Source organism: Ipomoea nil, unplaced genomic scaffold (assembly GCF_001879475.1).
Source record: "Ipomoea nil cultivar Tokyo-kokei standard unplaced genomic scaffold, Asagao_1.1 scaffold2925, whole genome shotgun sequence".
Lineage (NCBI taxonomy): Eukaryota > Viridiplantae > Streptophyta > Magnoliopsida > Solanales > Convolvulaceae > Ipomoea > Ipomoea nil.
Genome location: NW_017619353.1, coordinates 180,885 through 204,192, shown reverse-complemented (window position 1 = coordinate 204,192; position 23,308 = coordinate 180,885). Strand labels below are relative to the sequence as shown.

At 32.5% G+C, this 23,308-nt stretch overlaps 1 long non-coding RNA gene across 1 annotated transcript; it reads left to right on the top strand.

Moving 5' to 3' along the window:
* Positions 1-20,900: 20,900 nt before the first annotated feature.
* Positions 20,901-22,694, top strand: LOC109161567. Its single transcript, XR_002050933.1, has 3 exons — positions 20,901-20,989; positions 21,321-21,395; positions 22,613-22,694. It is a non-coding gene; the product is annotated as an uncharacterized LOC109161567 (long non-coding RNA).
* Positions 22,695-23,308: the final 614 nt, after the last annotated feature.

Below are 23,308 nucleotides of genomic sequence, written 5' to 3'. Positions count from 1 at the left end.
CAAGAATATATGTATTTGATTGGCACTGTAAACTTTCTCATATATGTATGAGTTGTACTTTAAAAATATAGTAATACACATTAATTAGATGACCATAAAAATTTTCTAGTATATAGTTTATTGAAATTATTATTATTATTATTATTATTATTATTATTATTTTTATTATATTATTATATTATTATATAGACACAGACACATTTAGAAATTTCTATATAGATTCTGCAACAACTATATGCACAAATAATAGTACAATCTTGATTAAATATTTGTAGATTTATTACATAAAATCAACACAAAAGAAGCATAAACAAATCTAAAAAAAAACAAAAAAAAAAAAAAAGAGAAAAACATAAATTTCGGTACACAATCAATTTACATGAGTAAGTCTTGGTGCAATAAATCTAATAAAAAGTTAATACTTCTCTTTTATGTCATTTTCACGTTGCAACCCCTTTTAAGTTACTTCTTTTGCGTAGTAGTCTAGATTACGTAGTAAATTAATGACACAACATCAATTTTAGAATCAGATGTTGTATGTCATTTAAGAAATAATGAAATGGCGTCAAATTTTTTGAAAAAAACTGACATCATTTATTTATTGTATCAGTTTTTTCACATTTCTTTTTTTAAACAAATATATAAGAAATTGCGATAATTTTTTTTTAAAATAAATAAGAAATTGTTCATTTAAAAAAAAAAAAAAAAACAATATCGTATCTGTTTATTAATTTTTTTTTTTAAACTAGATACGCTGTTGGTTTTTAAGAGAAAGTGACATCATATCTGTTATTTAAATTTTATAAAACATATAAATTTAAGGGTCAAACTTGTCTTCAGACCATCTCGGATCCTTATAACTTATAAGTATAGGAATTTTCCTTATATGTAATGTTGACAAGTATTTGTTTCTTATTAAGAAAAATATAATAATACTTTGAAATCAAAATGTATAAGTGTTACATTACACAATCAAAAAATTATTTAATGGTTTTAAAGAATATATACAAATTTTCAATTATTCTTCAAGAATATATGCATTTGATTGCACTGTACACTTTCTCATATATGTATGAGTTGTACTTTAAAAAATATAGTAATACACATTAATTAGATGACCATAAAAATTTTCTCGTATATAGTATATTACAATTATTATTATTATTATTATTATTATTATTATTATTATTATTATTATTATTATTAATTATTATTATTATTATTATTATATAGACTCAGACACATTTAGAATATTTCTATATAGATTTCGGCAACAACTATATGCACATATAATAATAGTACAATCTTGATTAAATATTTGTAGATTTATTTACATAAAATCAACACAAAAGAATGCACATAAACAAAATCTAGAAAAAAAAACAAAAAAAAAAAAAGAGAAAAACATAAATTTCGGTATACAAACCAATTTACATGAGTAAGTCTTGGTGCAATAAATCTAATAAAAAGTTAATACTTCTCTTTTGTGTCATTTTCACGTTGCAAACCCTTTTAACGTTACTTCTTTTGCGTAGTAGTTCTAGATTACGTAGTAAATTAATGACACAACATCAATTTTAGAAATCTGATGTTGTATGTCATTTAAGAAATAATGAAATGGCGTCAAATTTTTAAAAAAAAACTGACATCTTTTATTTATTCAATTTTTTTTTTAACAAAAAATTGTGAAACGATATAAGTTTTTTCACATTTCTCTTTTTAAAAGAAATAAATAAGAAATAGCGTCAATTTTTTTTTTTTTTAAATCCACGTCATGTCTCTTTATTATTTAAAAAAAAAAAAAGATACGATGTTGATTTTTTTTTTTAAACAATATCGTATCTCTTTATTAATTTTTTTTAAAGTTGATACGCTGTTGGTTTTTAAGAGAAAGGGACATCGTATCTGTTATTTAAATTTTAAAAAAAATATAAATTTAAGGGTCAAACTTGTCTTTAGACCATCTCGGATCCTTATAACTTATAAGTATTTGAATTTCCCTTATATGTAATGTTGACAAGTATTTGTTTCTTATTAAGAAAAATATAATAATACTTTGAAATCAAAATGAAAAAGTGCTACATTTTTCTCCAAAACAATTACACTTTCCAATATAAGTAATAAACATTTTAATAAATGTTTATTACTTATTAGTATTACATTTTCATCATGACCCGACCCGTATCACGGACAAGGATTTGTGAATTGGTCCTCACATACACAAGTTTTATCCTAATTCAGAACATAATCGAATACATAATTATTGCATAAAAATACAAAAATTACCACCAATTATAAACAAATAATTCAAAACAATTTAAAAATATTTATAAAAATTCACAAAAATTTTAAAAATAATTTGAAATAAGTTCAAAATATTAAAATAATACTTAAAAAAATTTAGAATTAAAACTCACAATGAAGAAGGAAGGTGGTGGTGGCGGCGGCGTTAGCAGAGTGACGACAGTGGTGTACGGCGACGATGGTGGTAAGGAGGAGGAGTAGAACAAGAACAAGAAGAATTAAAAAGAAGGTGGGGGTGGCAAAAGCGGTGGACGTGATCTGATATGATCTAAATTTGGCTGGCAGATCTGATATGAGTAGAAGAAAAAAAGAGGAACAAGTAGAAGAAATTAAAATGAAAATTTGATCGGTAAATCTGATATGATCTAAATTAAATACGGATACGACTATGGGCGGATACGGCAAATCTGATATTTAATATTTAGATTAAATTATGATTTAGAATGAATTATAGTATTTTATTGTAATTATTATATTGAATTTGTAGTTAAGTTCCGTTTAAAATTTGGTCAATTGTAAATCCACTCTGTTTCTTCACGTATTATTTTAATAAATTGAAGTTTTTAATTTTCAAAATTTTCAGTTTTTGTTTAAGGATATTATTAATTAGTACATATAAACTTTATTTTATTTACTAATACTATATTGAATATCGCCACAAAAAAGTTATAATTAATTGAAGAGTTAATACCACAAATAGTCCTGTGACTATTGGGGTAGTACTCATTTTAGTCCTCAACTTTCAATTCGACCAAAAAATATTGATTGACTTTCATTTTTGACACAAATAGTCCTCCGTTAAGATTTCTGTTAAATGGGAGTTAAATCTAAGGGTATATTATCGTCAAATCAAAATTTATAACTCCAAGAGAACAATTTATACCCTAATTACCTGACAATTTTGATTTGGGCGGAAAATGATTGAGAAAATATAAAACAAATATTACATTGTAAAAAACATGAGTTTTTGTAAATAAATTAAGAAACAGAATTTAAAAAAAAAAAAAAAAAACATTATTCAACAGGTTCGTATATTTGGAATAAAATGAAATTCTGTTCATCACTATTTTTTAAAATAAAAATAAAAATATTCCCAAAATACTATATAAAAAAAATTATTCAATAGGCTTGCTGCTTTTGAACAAAAAAAAAATTTGTTCATCACTTTTTATTAAAATAAAAAAAAATTTCTCAAAATACTATAGAAAAAAAACATTTGTAAAGACAAACAAAACCCCGCATTCTTCACCTGACTTATCATTCAATTCAGTTCACTCCCCTGTAACGTTAGTGTAGCTTTGGGAGCACAAATTGTTCTCTCAAAATCTATAACTCCAAGAAATCAATTTATACCCTAATTACTTAAGGATTTTGATTTGACGATAACACCCTTAGATTTAACACTCATTTAACAGAAATCTTAACGGATTGCAGGACTATTTGTGGTAAAAAATGAAAGTCAATGTATGTGTTTTGGTTGAATTGAAAGTTGAGGACTAAAAAAAGTAGTACCCCAATAGTCAAAGGAGTATTTGTGGTATTAACTCTTAATTGAATCATCCCTTATTATTTGTATAAGACATAAAATGGGATGAAAAAACATATTAACAACGATAATGATAATGATGATGTATGACATAACAAGGGATTAAAATTGAAAATTCAAGACTGAGAATAAATCATAACCGAAGATGATATAGACTATTATTATCCGGTAGGTAATAGAAGTGGATAAGGGAGAAGTATGTGGATCTGACCGAAAGAATGTCAACATGAGATCACCTCACCTCCAGCGAAGATCCTAAGATGAGTTCGCGTGGGCATACTGTGGTCCCTACTTATTTTCAAACTCTATTATATATGTATGTATTACAATTGTCAAATGGTTTAGAGATAAATATACAAAATTCAATTTTTACTTTTGAGGACAAATAATTTCTGACATCAAGTACCTTATGGCATATCATGTTGGGCAGTCAAAAAAATTATGAGTCTGACTCGGCTTTAACGTGTTAAGTTTATACGTTTTTCTTAACATTTATAAATCTGAGTCAGCTTAACGTGTTATGTTTATACGTGAGGACAAATAATTTTTGACATCAAGTACCTTATGGCATATCATGTTGAGCAGTCAAAAAAATTATGAGTCTGACTCGGCTTTAATGTGTTAAGTTTATACATGTCGTTTTTCTTAACATTTATAAATCTGAGTAAGCTTAACGTGTTATGTTTATACGTGTCGCTTTTCACAACATCTTTGAATCTGGCTTAACTTAACGAGTTAAGTTATATACGTGTCCTTTTCCATAACATTTATAAATTTGAGTCAGCTTAACATATTGTTGGTTTTAGGGTTTTTGGACCCAGTGAGGTCCAACACAACCGTGGTTGGTGGATTCACCTTTCAAACAAAGTAGGGATGATTTTCCCTTATTTTGGGTGATCTCTCTGTGTTTTCTGTCCTCTTGGGGAAAAAAAACTCTGCCTTACATTCTTACGGGCCGGGCCACCCCTTTTATAGTGGGTTGCCCCTCTATCGTTTTAAATACATTTAAAAGCCATAAAATAGCCCATTTACTCCTAGAGGCCATTGGGCGGCCGTTACCGAGCCTCCCAACAGCCTGTTTAACTGTGCTTTAAAAAGACCCTCTTAAATGCTAACGGCTATCTCAGCCGGGCTGACCTCCTGCTCGCACCGACTGCTCACTCGCACTCCGGGACTCATGCCTTCCAATTCATGGATCCGGGGATGGGCTCTTATCTTCAATAGGCCCAAGCTCTCTCTTCGTCTTCTTTCTTCTTTGAGCCCCGGGCCCCTTGGGTCCATACCCCATCACATATTATGTTTATTTGTGCCATTTTTCATAACTGATTTTGTAATTAATTGGACAGTGAAAGACCCGGAACTTCTCATTGTTTACACACAAAATAAAATGTTTAATCTCATGTCAATGCGGAATGCTATGTAAAATAGATAATTTAGTGGGCCAATTAAGCTCGTAAAATGGTTGGATTTAAAAAAATATATGTAGTTTTATTACAACTAGTATTTTCACGCGTGCTTTGCACAGAATAGTTTTGTAATAATATTTAAAGAGTATTTGGATCGATATACAATTATATAAATTATAACAACGAATATTATATAGTGTAATTGATGAATTGGGTTGGATTGATTATGTTTTCTAATGTTATACTTTTTTGAATTCGAGCAAATAATCGTCCAATTACCTGTGCGATGCACAAATAATTTTTTATTACTATTACGATACGGCGACGAGATTTGCAACGGCTTAGCTACGGATTTTTCCGTCCATCGTTAATATAATGACGAAAATTACCATCGCTATTCTTTTATTATTATTTTAATTGAATGTGATTTAGCTACAGCTTAGTGACAGATATCCGTCGCTAAATTTAACTACGAATTTGTCCGTCGCTATTTCGTTGCCTTACTACCATATTTGTTCGTCGCTAAATTCTAAAAATTAATAAAACAATTATACCCGCTAATTAATATCAGAAACCAGCATTAAACATATAATACAGTACTTGAATTATATAATTATAAAATATATTATATTAAAGCATTCAAAATGAATAACAATAACAAAAGTATAATAGTATCATGTTACATAATTAGAACCAGTACAACATAAATAAACATAATCTAATCATCTCCTAAGTTTTTATCATTTGAATTAGCTAAATGTTCAGCTTGAGTATTTGAAGTGGATAGCATGCCGTTGCGACGCAACTCATCCATCAAACTTGCAATCTGAACTTGCATTTAAGTCTGAATCTTAGCTTGCATTTGAGCCTGAATTTTAGTTCTTACAGCTTGTAATTTAGCTTCCATCTGAGCCTCCATCTCAACTCGCATGGTCTCTTAATTGTTGGTTCACCATCTCCTTCATTGCCTCTTGTTGAAGTTGTGAAGTAGCAGATGAACTACAGCTATTCCCGCTGATAAATGCAGATGACTTAGTCCCTAAGCCATAAATACGCTATTGTTTTACCCCACCAACAACATCCACATACATCTGTGACATGTCTATAACTAGTGGCTCAGTTGACCCTTCTGCCTCTTGCATTGCAGCATCACGTCGTGCTTGTATTTCGTCGTACAATTAAACACATATACAAAATAAGACAAGTATATAATGGCATGTAAGATTTTATCTATTTAACAATATACGGTTGTTAGGTTATACTTATAGCGATTTTCTTTGACCTCTCATCAACGAATGTATCATCCTTCTTTTTGTGTGTATGCGCAAAACACTCAAACAGATCAGACTCCTTTTGAAGTTTATCCCGCTATTAAACATGCACAAACAATAAAATGATACTTAAATCCATAAAATATATACAAATAAGAAATTTTTACGTTAAATGTATTACCAATGTGTGATATTGCTCAATAGTTGATCTAGATCCCCCGGTATGTCGAGAATATCCCATACCAAGTCCTGCTACCGCACTCATCCTATTTTTGTGTTGTTGTTCAGATTTAGCTTTCACTTCAGGCCTATCCTAATAAGCCTCCCAAATGTGCCATGTATCTTCATATACATAATCTGGTTTCCCAGATGAAATCCGATTCTTCTCCATTTTGGAGACCATATCTGTATAGCGTGTGCGTGCTTGTGTTAAAAACGCTTTATGTACTTGACTGTCAGTGGACTCGTCCCACTTGAAAAATTTCGGTAACATTACAAATTTATCAAATATATGCAGTATCATCCATAAGATGAATTGGACAAAGTTACTAACATAAATTAAATAACATTCTAGCTTTAAGAATGGACCACACTATTTTCAAAAACATATCGTGAATTTACCTTAAATTCTTCAAAGTATGATTCCTTGTACTCATTAGACACAGACTTCTAAGTACACCCATCAGGGTAGATCCTTTGCTTCAATATTTTTATAATTGTATTTGAACATGCGTGAGAAGGCATTAACCTATACATATATAAAAGATTAATAAAGATAAAAATAATATACACATAAATGTAAACATAATAACACATTTTTACCTCCCATGATCTACATGAACAATAGGAAAATCACAAGCACTAGATGTGGGTGGAGCAGTAGAGTCTGATGGTGATGGAATCGGAAAGTCAGGTGGTGAACCAATAGAAGCTGGTGACACAATAGCTGGAGATACCATAGTAGGAGGAGGTTCCACAATAGGTGCCACAGGAGAAGGAAGTGCAGACGAGGATGGGCAAGAACTCGGAAGTGTAACCGATGCACCGCGTCCACGTCCTTTTATGCGTCCAACTCCACTACCACCTCGTGTCATCTAAAATAAAATATAATAAAATATAATAATGTTAAATAACATATAAATATAACATGTCCATTTACTATGTAAACTATGTAGTAACTATCAATACCATATCACTATCTCTTATTACTGAACCTCCACTTGAGTCTTCTATTTCTTCATCTAACTCAAGTTCATCTTCGATGTCACCAAGTTCGTCATGAAATTCTGTCACCCCACCATTTGGGTCATTTAAATGCAAAGGGTCTCCATCTATTTGCATGAGATCATGATTATCGGTAGGTTCCTCTTGAAATGGTGCAAGTATTTGTGATTCTACAGTAGATATAGATGATTCAGGAACTACTATTTTAGATCTCACTTTAATTTAGCAACAACCCACCAGTCAAGCTTGTCGCGATGCAAACTTGGGTATGTACAATAATAAACTTGAGCGGCTTGCATTGCTAGAATGAATGGTTCATGCCCACACTTGTCAGGCCAAACCACTCACACTTGAATAATATTGTCCTCTTGATTGGTAAGCTAGGGTACTCTACTTGTAGAACTTCCACCAATCGTCCATAATAATCACTTTCATCTATACTATAGTTTGTACCATTTATGCAAACTCCACTATTCATTGTTTGTTTTGCTCCACCATAGCCAATGGTGTGAAATTTAAAGCCATTCACATAATACCCTGAATAGGTATTAACGCATCTTAGTGGCCCTTTTGCAAGATCCTTTATAAATTTGTTTGAAATGTTATTTGAAGGATCATGTGCCTGTATAATACATAATATAAGTGTTAAAAGTTTAATAAATAATTTGAAGTTTAATATACATAATATATATACAAGTCTTACATAGCCATTGAACCAATTTGCAAATTCATTTTCCAATTTACCGTCAATTGTAGTACTGGAAATGTTTGGTTAACTCCTCAATATAAACCCTTTAAAAAAATAAGTGGGTTAACATTTATAACACATTGCATAAGAAAATTGAACAGAAGTGAATTCGTACTCCATAAATGACACCACTTCTGAATAATTTAATAACACATAGGTTTGAGTAGTTTTACTCTTCATCTGTCATATATGTCGCTTTTGCTTTACCAAATACTCGACCCAGATACTTGAATATAGAAAGAGTTTCTTATGTTCATCAATAACATATTCACTACTATCCGCATTTCGAGGCACATTTCTGTGCTTTGTGCTAACATGGTCCTCCAAATAGTATGAACAGAACGCTGATGCTTCTTCCACCAAATATGCATTGGATATAGAGCCCTCGACTTTAGCTTTATATTTGACATTATTTTTCAATTTTCGAAAGTATCTAAACACAATTGACATATATAAATGACAATGTTATTATATGTTTGGAAACATATAAAACAACCAATAGATATTATACATCTCAAATGGATACATCCACCTATATTGAACTGGACAAGCAATCTTTGCTTCATAAGCTAAGTGGATTGGTAGATGCTCTATAGAGTCAAAGAGACTAGGAGGAAATATACGTTCAAGTTTACATAGAATGAGAGGTATGTCATTCTCAAGCTTCGTCATTTCTTCAACTGCAATTGTAGTGGAAGTAAAGTTCTTAAATAATAAACTCAACTCTGTAAGAACTTTCCAAACATTTAGCGGGAGAAACTCACGAAATGCAATTGGTATTAACCTCTACATAAACACATGATAGTCGTGATTTTTCATACCAAACAACTTCAACTTCTTCATATCTACACATCGACTCATATTAGATGCATAGCCATCAGGAAATTTGAGATTACTAACCCATTCACACAATACTTCCCTTGTCGATTTGTCAAGTGTGTAAGAAGCTTTTGGGAACTTTCCGGTCACAAGGTCTTGCTTCAGCTCAGGCCGCCGCCAATAATCATTCAGCTCTTCTCTAGATTTATATGTGTCCTTTGTTTTCCAGTAACATCCATTACTGTGTTGAACACATTATCAAACACATTTTTTTCTATATGCATGACATCCAAATTATGTCGTACCAAGTGTGAACTCCAATACGGCAAATCCCAAAAGATACTTCGCTTCTTCCAACCGCAAGTTTTGGAAATGAATCCATTAACTTCAGCTGCATCCAATTCAGTGACCTTCTTAAGGCCCTAAAGTTTCAATCTTTGCAAGGATATCATATCCTGACCGAACAAGCGATGCCTTAGTTGTAACCGCTCTGTTCTTAAAGAATGTTGTCTTATTCCTGCGAAATGGATGATTGGTGGCAAAAATTTTCGATGATTGTCAAACCACGATTGGTTACCACTAGGTTTTAGGGTGACGGCATTTGACTTGTCCATGCAATATGGACAAGCTAACCTCCTGTCAGTGCTCCACCCGGATAACATCGAATATGCAGGAAAATCACTAACTGTCCACATAAGGGCAACTCGCATCTGAAAATTCTACTTCTTTGAAATATCATATGTTTGAACACTGACTTTCCATAATTGGTTTAACTCCGCAATAAGCGGTTGTAAAAAAACATCTATCTTCTCTTTTGGATTGTTTGGACCTAGAACTAATACGGTCAAGAACATATACTCCTCCTTCATACACATCCAAGGAGGCAAGTTGTACGTTGTTAGTTTCACAAGCCATGAGGAATATTGCTGTCCTGATTGTCCAAATGGTTGAAAACCATTGGTGCACAGACCTAACCTGACATTTCGAATTTCAGATGCAAAGTCAGGATAAATGTCGTTAAAATGCTTCCAAGCAAGCGAGTCTGAGGTATGACGCATGATTCCATCTTCAACTGAATTTGCATGCCACTTCATATCATTTGATGTAGCATTAGATGCATACAACCTCTGCAGTCGAGGAACCAAAGGAAAGTAATACACTTTTTTGTATGCTACATTAGTTTTCAGTCTCATCTAACCCACACTATGCCTCTTGTATAGAAAGAGACATCATGCCAGAAAAAGAAAAACTTTATTGTTATGTTTCTAAATCACTGTGACCAGTAGAGAGTTGTACTGGTTTTAGTACAAGAAATTGTCCTAGTCAAGAAGAATGTTTATTCTTTTATTGTACTGTAAGAGAAATATGGCTAGGTGTTGGGAATAAGTCAATTAGAAGAAACAACAGTAATGGGTAATGTAAAACACAGTTCCATACAAAATATGTGAAGTAGACTCGTAGATGGAGGCAAATAAACTCTAAAGCACTTGGCTAAGTAGACTCGTAGATGAAACAAATAAGAATGCACAGTTCCATACGAAACAAATTAACACAATGGTCTAAAAGTAAAAATTCAGGACAAACATAATTTATGAGATGAACACAACGTCATATGTAAGTAAGCGTCAGCGGCTCGTGGCTGATGTAAAACACAGCAGATTTACAAACAGAAAATCGACGGTAAAGTATAAACATACCGAAGTAGGCGGCAGGGAAAGCAACTACCGTAGGAGAAGTGCAGCGGCTCATGGGTGGCAGGGGAAGCGACACCGTCGGGGGTGGGCGATCAGAGGAATATCGAGGTAGCGAGCGGTAGGCGTGAGAGACGCGTTAGGGGAGAGAATAGCTGATTCCAAAACGCTTAGGGTTAGTAACTTGATTAGTCAAATCTAGTGACAGTATTAACATCCGTCTCTATCTAGCGACAAATTAAAACTTTCGTCGCTAGATTCTATATAAAAAAATAGGTTTAGGGTTTAACATCCGTCTCTATCTAGCGACGGATTAAAACTTCCGTTGCTAGATTCTATAAAAAAAAATAGGGTTGGTATTTAACATTCTCCCGCTCGTAGCCTTTGCGACGGATTAGCGTATCTGTGGCTATATACCAACGGATAATCACATTCGTCGCAAGACTGTGTAAATGCCAAGCTATTAAAAATATTCAGTTGTTTATCGACGGAACGTATGATCCGTAGCTAGGTAGCGACGAATTCACATATATGTCGCTATGGTGTTAGCCTAATTAAAACCCACGTACAAATGTAGCGATGGATACTCATATCCATCGCTACCTAGAACCACAACTAAATACTACTTGATACGTTAGCGACGGGTGTAAATATCCGTCGCTACGCTGTCGCTATTAAAATTAATAAATAAGCCCGCGAAAAAACCGTCACTAATCTCACTCTAGTTTTTGCGCAAAAAAATTCTCGCTAATATTAGCTATGTATTTGGCGACATCAATGTTCCGTCGCAATACCCGTCGCTAGTCCGTCGCTAGAAGTCTATTTAACAAAAAAGATTAAATATGTCATTACGTTGTCGCTATTCCATCGCTATATTAGCAACGGAATTCGTCCGTCGCAAAAGGCGTTGCTATATTCACATTTTTTTGTAGTAGCTTAATTACCATTATAATTTTATCTGTGCTGACTATGCGATTCATGGATAATTTTTTTTATTATATATTTAAATGATAAAATTAAAGATAAATTATAAACAATCTTTTTTTTTTTTTTGAAAACATAATAAACATTCTTAATATTTAAAAGTGCACATTTATTTGATTATAAGATTAGTGTAAAAGTATATCACTCATAATTGAATAATATATGACTCATTTGTTTGCAATTATCTTTAAAAAATTGATATGTAATATGATTCATGTAATTATATTATTACTAAAATAAATATTGAAAAATGGAGAAATATTTTAATTGTAATTAATTTGTAATTATTATATATAAAAATAAATCAACGACTAATGTTTAGCATATTACCATAATAATTATTAGACAATTATACTAATATATGTGCAATTGTACTTTTATACCTTAAACTAGTTTTTAACACGTTTTGCGCGAATGAGATAATGCCCAATGATTATTTTCAAATAAGTATTTCAAAGCATATCAATGCAATATTATATAGGAGATGCATATCTTTACCAAAAAATATATATATATATATAGGAGATGCATGTTCATGCATAGATAAATAAACACTACAACAAAAATCACGATTCGCGACGGAAAAATTCCGTCACAAAAACACGAAATTCCGTCGCGAATGGCGTTTTGCAACGGAATTTTGCATTTTCGTGACCAAATCTATTCCGTAGTCTCCAGGCTTGTCGTATTTCATTTCGCAACGAAAATAATCCGTCGCAAGCGATGGCTATGTTAAACAACGACGAAAATTTCCGTCGCAAAGTATGTGACAGAAATTATTCCGTTGAGTCCGTCGTGCTTTTGGCAACAGAAATGTTTCCTTCTGTAGCCATTGTGTAAAAAAAATATTCCGTTGTGAAACTCATATTTTGTCACCTATTACCGTCGTGAAATATAACGATAAAAATAATTGTCATCGCGATTCTCTCGCTAACATTTTCGTTACAAATTCCATCTTCTGTCACAAAATTCCATCGCAATTCTACTAAAGTCTTTAAAAAACATATTTTGGTAATTATTATTATTTAGTTAAAATTCTAATGTTTGTATTTAAAATGTTAATATGCAATTAAATTTATAAACAAAAGCTCTATTAAAACCAAAATGCAATTATATTTATAAACAAAAGCTCTATTAAAACTAAAATGCAATATAATTTGTAAAATTCATTGGTGTTCATTCAAATCAAATCATGAAGTCTACATAGTTCACAAAGTACAACTCTAAATTGGAATAGTGTTGTTCGAGCAAAAGGCAGTGATACTTATGAGGGCGTTGCAACAGAGTTCAACCTAACATTGGACAAGTTCCTCAGATTGAATCCTAATATCAACTGCAATAGCATGTTTGCTTGTTATGTATCTTGTAGAACTTGCAATTTGCATGGTTTGAGGTTGCTGTCTTACCCGTGACATTGGGAAATCTCTCAAGTTTGGTAGAGAAATTAAAACACAATGTTACAGCTGTCATGGTACCTATGTAGAAGCTCAAGATAGTCAATGTACAATTTGCTAAGAAAAGATGCTGTCAAAGCATACTTGAGGGGGGTACCAATGTCTGGCTTTAAGAGGATGAACCCACCTGATTAAGTAAAGAACAGTTTCAGATTAAAGAAAATCATAAATTAGAGATGAATGTGGCTTAACTATTAGTAGTGGCTAGCATAAACTGCAAAATACCTTCTATCTTACTGAACCTTTGATTGGAAGAGCATGAACACATTAACAAGTCAGTTCTGTTAGTTGATGTGACAAAAGCATACTTAAAAGGGTAGTCTAGATCTCAGAACACATTAGCAAGTCAGTGATTCCTGTTTGCATAACAGGAGAGAATCAACAGTATTCATAACTAGATTAAATAACAAATGCACGTCTAGCATTTTATGAATAATGAATTAAATCATCAAAAATTATTATTCTTTATGAATAATGAATTAAATCATCAAAAAGTTAATTGTAATAATATTTTATGAATATTTGAATCGATATACAATTATATAAATTACAACAATGAATATTATATATTGCAATTGATGAAATGTGTTGGATTTTTTGATGTTGTTTTTGTTTGAATTCGAGCAAATCATTGTCTGTTTACTTGCACCGATATGAAAGTATATGTGCTGAAATATGAATCTAAATTATTAATAATCATTTCTTTTTCATTTTTTTGAAAAAAACTTCCTTATATTCATTAAATTAATAGTAAAATATCGCTCTGTAATTTTAATCTAATTTATTAATAACCGAATCTCCCCCACCCCCCTCCCCCCCCCCCTTTTTTTTTATGCAAAATCGTCCTTATATTCATCATTTCATTATATTAATAGTAAAATAACGCGTAGAAATAATTTTAGAAAATTATGACTTCTCGTATTACGGATTCTTTTCTATTTCTCCTTTTTAGTGCTAACATTATTAGTACTAGTATTGTCCCGTGCGATGCACGGATACGTATTATAACTATTGTTTTAATACTATAGTAAATAAATCATAGTAAATAAATCATTAGACAATTAAATTACACTTGTTTAATGCAAAAAACATTTTAGTACCTTAACTCATTAGTTCATTTCACTAAATATTGGAATGAACTTAATTTTGTATAGAATATGACTTATAAAATAAAATGTTATACATTATTGAACACTTCATGGTACACTACGTTAGTAGTTGAAGTACTAACACTATTATGGTCATTACATATTAATATTTTCAACCCATTTGGATTGCTCACTCGGGAAACAGCAACATACAATTGGCCATGAACAAATACTGGTTTCTTTAAAAGTAACCCAACATGTGTAAGTGTTTGACCTTGACTCTTGTTAATTGTCATTGCATATGACAACATTAAAGGGAATTGTTTTCTTTGGAATTTGAATGGCAATCTCGGATCTGATGGTGTCATAGTCATCCTAGGTACCAGTACTTTAGTTCCTGCATTGCTACCAGACATGATTTATCCTTCAATCACGTGGTCTGCCAATCTGGTAATTACCAGTCTAGTTCCATTGCATAACCCAAGGGAATGGTCTATGTTTCTCAATAACATCACAGGAGACCCAATTTTTAAGGTCAATGAATGGTTGGGGACACCTGATGCCCTTATACCATTTAAGAACTCCGGTGTGTGCACATCATCGAGCAGGCTGCTATTTGACTCGGATCTACATACCGAGTCACAACTATAGTATGTTCTGCTAACCCCTGTATGCAAATCACTCATGTATTCATTGATTGAATTAACCACGTCAAGTGTTGGGGCTAGAATTGCTCGACCTTCAAGAAGGCTAGAATCTGCATTCCCACTCATGAACATAGGGAACGTACTTTCAACTATAGTGGTGATCGGGTCTCCATCGGACGGCAGTAACCTATCATGCGGTATCACTATCTCAGTGTTACCATCACTGTGACCGTCGATAATTCCATCACCTATACTTGCGATCCAATTTGCAAATTCCTCAAGTTGTTTGATGTCTACACCCGGATCAACTCTATTTAAACGAAGGTTTTTTGTTAATCGTAACACTTTACAACTGTCCCACAAGTACGATGAATTGATGGCTGCAGATACGATATCTTGTCTTGTACATTTAGGGATAACTGGCAATATTTGACGAAAGTCGCCTCCAAGCACAACTGTTTTCCCACCAAATGTCTGCATAGCACTATTGGGATTTTCAAATCTTAGCAGATCTCTCATAGTCCTATCTAATGCTTCAAAACAGTGTTTGTGCATCATAGGTGTTTCATCCCATATTATCAATTTGCTTCGAATGATCAACTCAGCTAAATGGCTGCCTTGTTTGATATTACAGGTTGAGTCTTCATTTACTGCAATAGGTATTGCAAATCTTGAATGAGCCGTCCTACCTCCCGGTAGCAATAATGACGCTATGCCACTCGATGCCACATTGATAACTATATCGCCTTTCGCTCGCAATGCAGCAGATAACGTCTTCCACAAAAACGTTTTACCAGTACCCCCATACCCATAAACAAAGAACAACCCACCTTTGTTTTTCATCACGTCCTGAATAATGGTCTCAAAAATTTCCCTTTGTTCATCAGTTAGAGTTTTTGACATTTCTTCGCTCTCAAGCTTAAGTGCTGTGCGATCGTAGTTCAATTCTTCAAACAATAAAATATTTTCGACCAGTCTTGAGCCATCCAGGTTTGGTGTTGGCATCGGTGGAGAGTCTATAAGAGACTTGTTGTGTACCATTAGCAATTTTTCCAGCTCCATTAGCCCAAAATTTTGTTTTTCAACTTCTGTTAGAACCAAATCTGTGCATAGTAAACAGGAAAAATATAGTACCTATACACGTGTACATACATATACACAAATTATAAATGAATAAATGAATATATATATATATATATATATATATATATATATATATATATATATATATATTTATTTATTGAGAATCATTTTAATACCTGGATTCGTGAGTCGTTTCCTTTGTTGGAATTCAGCGTGTTCAGACAGGTAATGCCAAACCTCATTCCATACATATTCTGGTCTGGATATGGAATTTGACATCAACAATATAATAAATAACTTTCTCATCGCATGACCAGATCACCAGTGACTTGCTTCCTCAAATGCATCAATATACTCCCTATCATCATCTAATAACCCTCGTGCGTAGCATGCATCCCTGAAGGATATGTATTCCACTCCATTAAATGTCATAATATCTTTAAAACTTATCGGTCCACGCACAATATTTAGAAGACACCTAAGACACCACTACCAGGTGGGACAAAGAATATGCGGCCAATGGAAAAACCCTTTTCTCTTGGATGCCACTCACGAACATCTTTTTTCCAAACAAACTTATTGGGCATTTCAATGTATGTTAGCTGACGTGCATCTTCATATTTCTTGTTTGCTTCAAACCATCCATTAAACATACTCTGGCCCACTGTTTCTCGACCCAGTACATTGCCAATGCTGTCGTCATCAGCGAATACAATAGACTGACAATTTGGGAGGTGGAAGCTTAATCTCTCAACGCCAGGAGTTCTGTACTGAACATCAAAACTAAGCAGCCTCCAGGCCGCTTCGCAGGCCGAAACATACCTGCAATCGTAGTACATGTTTATTTCATCCACGATCTCATCACCATTTTCATCTGTAGTACTCTTATAGAATTCAGCTGTTACGCGGTCATTCCCCTTATTAACGTACTTGAATAACTACTTTATTGATCTAGATTGGTTGCACCATTCCACGTTGATGTGGGCTCTGTATCTTAGAAGTAGGTACCTATTATGAGGTACCACAAACCTGTTGTCTAAATCTATACTGTTCTTCTTAACGGTTTTTCCATCCTCCCGTCGTCTATATACGGGGTACCCCTCGTGGTCAAATTGCGATTCATTCGCGAATTTTTTGGGGAAGTGTTTAGAACACTTCCCATTAACCATGCAGGGGGAATTCCTTCTTGCCAATCCACATGGTCCATGAACCATGAATTCCTCAACTGCATTGTAGTAATCTATATCTAATGCTCTGTCTGGGATCTCAGCCTTTATAATTGAATCTATGTATGTCGGACTGGACATATCACCTTTATTCTTTAGGAAGATCAAGATATGTGCATGTGGTAACCCACGCTTTTGAAATTCAATTGTGTAAATAACTGCAATGACATATCAATTATAATTATTTTTTGTATTGATATTAATATATATATAAAAAACGTACGGGATAAATTATAATTTGACAATATTGGATCATTACCTGATTTCACTGGGCCAAATAGCTCACCATGTTTGAATTCCTTGATTAAACAATCCAATTTCATCTTGAATACACGACAAACAATGTCAGGTCGATCTTCAGCATGTAAGTTTCTCTTTGTAATGTATCGTTGTATTTCCGGCCATTTCGGGTTACATGTGAATGTAACGAATAGGTTTGGATAACCAATATGTCGACAGATGGCCATTGAATCCTGATAATTCTGAATCATGTACCTCGCACCACCTGTAAAGCTTGAGGGCAATAGTATTCTTTTTCCTTGAGTGCTGGCTTCAGTCTCTCCTCTAGTCAAGGCATCTGTCAAACCTCCTAATGCTTCACACCTCAATGATGTTTGGTGAGTCCTTATGTATATCAACCTCGCAGATTCTACCATTGTGTATGCATCCACAATAAATTGTTGAAATAATTGCCTAGCATACAAAATAGTAGATAATTCGTTCAATCTCTAATGGATACGGAATGCGAAAAATTCCCTTTGAGATATACGCTTCCTAGCATTCGTGCTACTTGACGTTCTGGTAGCAAACTGTATATCCTCTCTAAACCCATCTTCACCATACGGAAATAAAATCGGGTATTGCAATGGAATGTATGATGGATTTAGTTCATTTATTCGCTGCAAACCACCAGATTTACACTCAACCAAAATATCTCTATTACCCATAGATGGATCCAAATCACCAACAATTAGTGCTGCGACCTCTGACGATGTTGGCAAGTTATAAGTTCTTGCATCTGTATTTCTTTTACCAATCAATCTCATCTTGATCTCAACCCTTGGATTTCTATCAATTTCTGACCTAGCCATACGAAAAGATTTCACCAATACATTATTTTCATCTAAGACATCTCTAATGTCCTCCACCACTTCAACATGCAAATCTTGTCTAGATGTGTTTTCCCTGTATTAAAAAGTTTATAACCCAAATTAAACAAAACACTTGTAAACGAATCTATACAACTGAACACTAAATTGATCTACACTATACCTGACAGAAGCAATGCGATTTTGAATTTCATTTTGTGTGTCGTGAATGTATAATTGTGCAAACTTCGGTTGACTACCATCAGGTGGTAGCAAGCTACCAATACGATGAAAATTCTGTCCATGTATCTTGAAAATGGGAGGAGCTGAACCATTGTTGACACTTTTGTCTATTTTCTCACCCATTGATGTAAAGCAAAACATGCTATTATATGATCGTATGTTTTGTAAGAAACGATTTCGTTTCTCACTTGGCGTAAAAAATAGATCATATAATTTCTTTGGAGGAATTGACATCCTAGGTAGTTTGATTTTCCCATTCCCACAACATCCTGAATACTTAGTGGCATGTGTGGTTTTAGACTTGTTGGTTCTTTCCTCGTACCAATAAAAACAGCTGCAGTGCTCACATGTATCAAGTGGATCTCCAAAATCTATGTACTGGACTGAAGTTTAAAACAGTTTGTTACAATTTTAGATACAATAATTTCATTAGAAATTTAGAAATTATAAAAAAATGTAAACTAACCATCATTAACATTTGTTGTGTTTCTCTGCTGGCCACAGACTTCCCCAATTTCTTCGGTAATATAATTGAACATGCTAAGGGATGGCACGTGATCTTCACTATTGTTTTGTAGATACATCCGCATTGAATTACAAATACCACTATCAACACCTAAGGAAGAAATTTTCGAATTAAATGTGCTACTAATGTAGATTTTTTATTATAAGGTAACATATAATAATAATTATTTTTATTTTTCTTAGAGCTATATATATTATTCATACTTACAATTGAGCATGTTTGATGTAGTTGCTTGAAAGTCACTCACTTTATCGAATTCATCATTTAAATCGCGACACCGTGATATTGAGTTAAATCCATTCACCCAACCATTATTAAAATTTCTTTGTTTAAAATGGTCATCCACATCACAATCTAAAAAATGAAAAAGAATTATAAGTATTATGCAAGCTAAAATAAATATATACGGACAAATCCTTGGACAGTTAACTATATAGTGAATACATAGTCATACTTGAACGTGGGGTACTAGTCAACACTGTATGCAAAACCTCAGTCCCTGTACCTAAATTTGTGGCCTTGAGGGTTGACCTCGGAAGATAACCTGTAACTACGTTAAAAATTTGGCATTACATATTTGTTTACTAATTGTATTCCATCTTAAATACACTACAATACTGCGATTACCATTAGTTGGGAGACTAATTTTTTCAGAAGCCATATTGTTTTCTATGCTTGACCTAGCGCAACTGGCTGCAGGAGTGGAGTAGTTATTCTCAATAATTTCATGCCTTTGACCTGTAAAATGAATATTAATATTGAAAAATAATAAACCCATGACATTGAATATAAAGAAATATTTTAAACGTTAACAAACAAACTTAAATTGTAAGTGTGGCAACGGAACTTACTATTATTGATCTGAGCAAGTGGTGTACGTTGTTCCTCTTGATTATGCCTCCTCCAATCTGATGTACGGTTTGGTGACACATTACATGTGTCACCTATTGTTGTATTTCTTAATGTGCGTTCTATAAAAAAAAAACACACACAATATTAGCACGTAGTATACACTAATAAGAATTTAGTAAATTATTATACAGTTTAATGCCTCACCGGAAGAAATTACACTAAAGGGTGTGGATAGTGATGATTGGAATACACTAAATACATGATTTTTTGATGCACTATCGACCAAAATACCCCTTGATGCTGTCTTTTTTATCTTAGAACTTGATAAATTTTGATTTTCTGAAAGATCAATAATATATCAGCAAAAAATAGGACTACACATATAATATACTGATTTTAACATTAATATAAATAAGAAGATAAACATAGACTCTAGTTATGTGTATGAATATATAATCAACAATAACTACAACCATACAACATAAAGAAGTATTATTAAGTGGTCAATACAATTTAGCCGCTGAAAAATTGATGATAAATATATATATTTATTTATTTAACCCTTTCAATATACATATTATAATTTATTTTAATTATACGTTGCTCTGTCTCTCTCTAGAATGTTCTTCTCAGCCTTCATTCTTCGACATCTCACTAAATCTCCAAATCTCATTCATGAAAGCTGCAGTAACACTGATTTTTGCAGCGGATGGTGTCGCCGAATTATTCATCGGAGAAGAGCTCTTTCACAGATGAAGGCAACCGGTTGTCTCTCTGACCATCAATGAGGTAACTGTTTGTTTCAACAAATTTTGGTTTGTTTTTTTCTCTTCAAATTTAGTGTAAGATTTGAACATGCATGGTTATATACTGCAAAAAATTACTTCAAAAACATAAGTATCACGGATCTCCAGCCTCTTGTCTTCTGTTTATCTAAAAACTACAATTTTTGAATCTATGTTTATAAATTATATTTTTCAAATTTTAAGATTTCTCTCGAATTTTGAACCGTTTTTCACTAATCAGTTGTTTCCTAGGATCACCGTTGTTGGTCTAAGCTCCGATCTATGTTTGGCAGGTTAGATTGTTAAATTTGTTTGTTCTAACACTGATTTTGCAGGGGCTAGGGTCATCGGATTATTCATGCCCTCCAACAGATGAAGGAGACCGGTTTATTCTCTGACCATTAATTCCGGTAACTATTTGTTTCTACAAATTGTGGGTTTTTTTTATCATAAATCTTCTACTAATTCAGGTCATATTTAATAATGATATATTTAGTGTAAGATTTGAACATGCATGATTATATATTGCAAAACAACTTTTCCAAAAACATAAGTATCGCGTGTCTCGGGTCTTTTGGTTTACTCTATGAACTTTATTTTTATAATTTGAAGCTCTTTTTTCGAAGTTCAGTGTATGAATATGATTTTTTAAATATCAAGCTTTATGTCAGATTTTGCAAAATTATGTTTACTCTATGAATTTTATTTTTCTTGTTCTCCTACGTATTGAATCCAAGATCAAATTACATAAGTGTTCAACAAATTAAAAAAACGTATTTAAAATGGCATTTCAAGTCATATGCATATTAAGATGTGCTTAAATTTACAATGACAAACAAAGTTAACATAGAATTACATTTCTCATTCTCAGCTTGTCTTAATTTGATTCTATATGTATTCTCCCTAATTTTTAACATCTATAGAACCCTAAACAGTGTTTTGCATGTTTTAAAAATGAATACTTGCTAAGTGTTGTTGAAGCATAAACATGATGAAAAACAGATTACTCTTGAGGTAAATGTAAGATAGTTAAAGCTATCTTCTTCAAACAGATTACTCTTGAGGCACATGGAGGATAGTTAATTTTAATTAGTTCCTAACCATATATTTGCTATCCTGCATTTAAATGTAAATTTTCTATCCAGTCTTTTGTTCTTCATCCTTGTTCTCAAAGAGCTTTAATTTTTGAATCTATGTTTATTGTATGAACTTTATTTTTCATATATTAAGCTTTCTGTCAGATTATTATTTCATGTATGTATGTGTGGATAATAACTACCCTTGTTCTTCTATGTATTGAATCCAAAAACACAAATTACTTAAGAGTTCAACAAATTTCAAAAACATATTTGAAATGATATTTCAAGTGAGATGCATATTAAGATGTGCTTAAATTTACAATGACAAACAAAGTGATAATAGAATTACCTTTGTCATCCTCAGTTTGCCTCCTCTTTGATCCTATATGTATTTTCCCAGTGAGTTTCTTCATTCTCTATAATTTGCATAGAACAATTTTTTTGCTACAACTTGCACTAAAGCAGTGATGGATTACTTTTATAGCTGCATATTGTAATTTAATAGTGTGGTGGCTGTAAAGCAGTGATGGATTCATCTATTAATACAGGCGTGGAAGCAACTATTCGTAGACTTCTATTGGAAACCAACAACGTTTTATCGGAAATGATGAATAGCCGCACTGTAATTTAAAATGTGATTCTCACATTTAATAAATAAGTAGATATGTGTATAGATTTGCTTTGTATGTCTGAATATACGTAATCTTTTCTTGGAAAGGCACACCATTATTTCATTTATTAAATTTGAATTCTTGGTATTCCCAACTGGACATGTCCTTTGTAAGTCTGAATATATGTAAACTCTTCTCAGAAAGGCACACCATTTTTTCGTTTATTAAATTTGAATTCTTTTTTTTTTTTTGGATTAAATTTGAATTCTTGGGATTCCCAACCTGCCATAATGCAAAAGATGCACCATCATTCTCGCCCAAAACGCAGCATTTTGCGTGGGCGGGAACTTTTTTCCCAATTTTTATTACCAAAAATGTTTGGCTTTATTATAGTAGAGAGATTATGTGTTTGAGCGGAAAGTTAGAAAGGAAATTTTTGTTTTTAATAAGTATTATTACTCACTAATTGACTGATTATTATTATTTCTTAATTAGTATTACTGATTATTATAGAAAAGGAAACAAAGTAGGATCACAAATTGACTGGAAATAAAAAGGAAAATATTACTGTTTATTATTGCTAAATAAGTATCACTAATTATTATTCCTTTTCTATTTAATGATTATTATTAT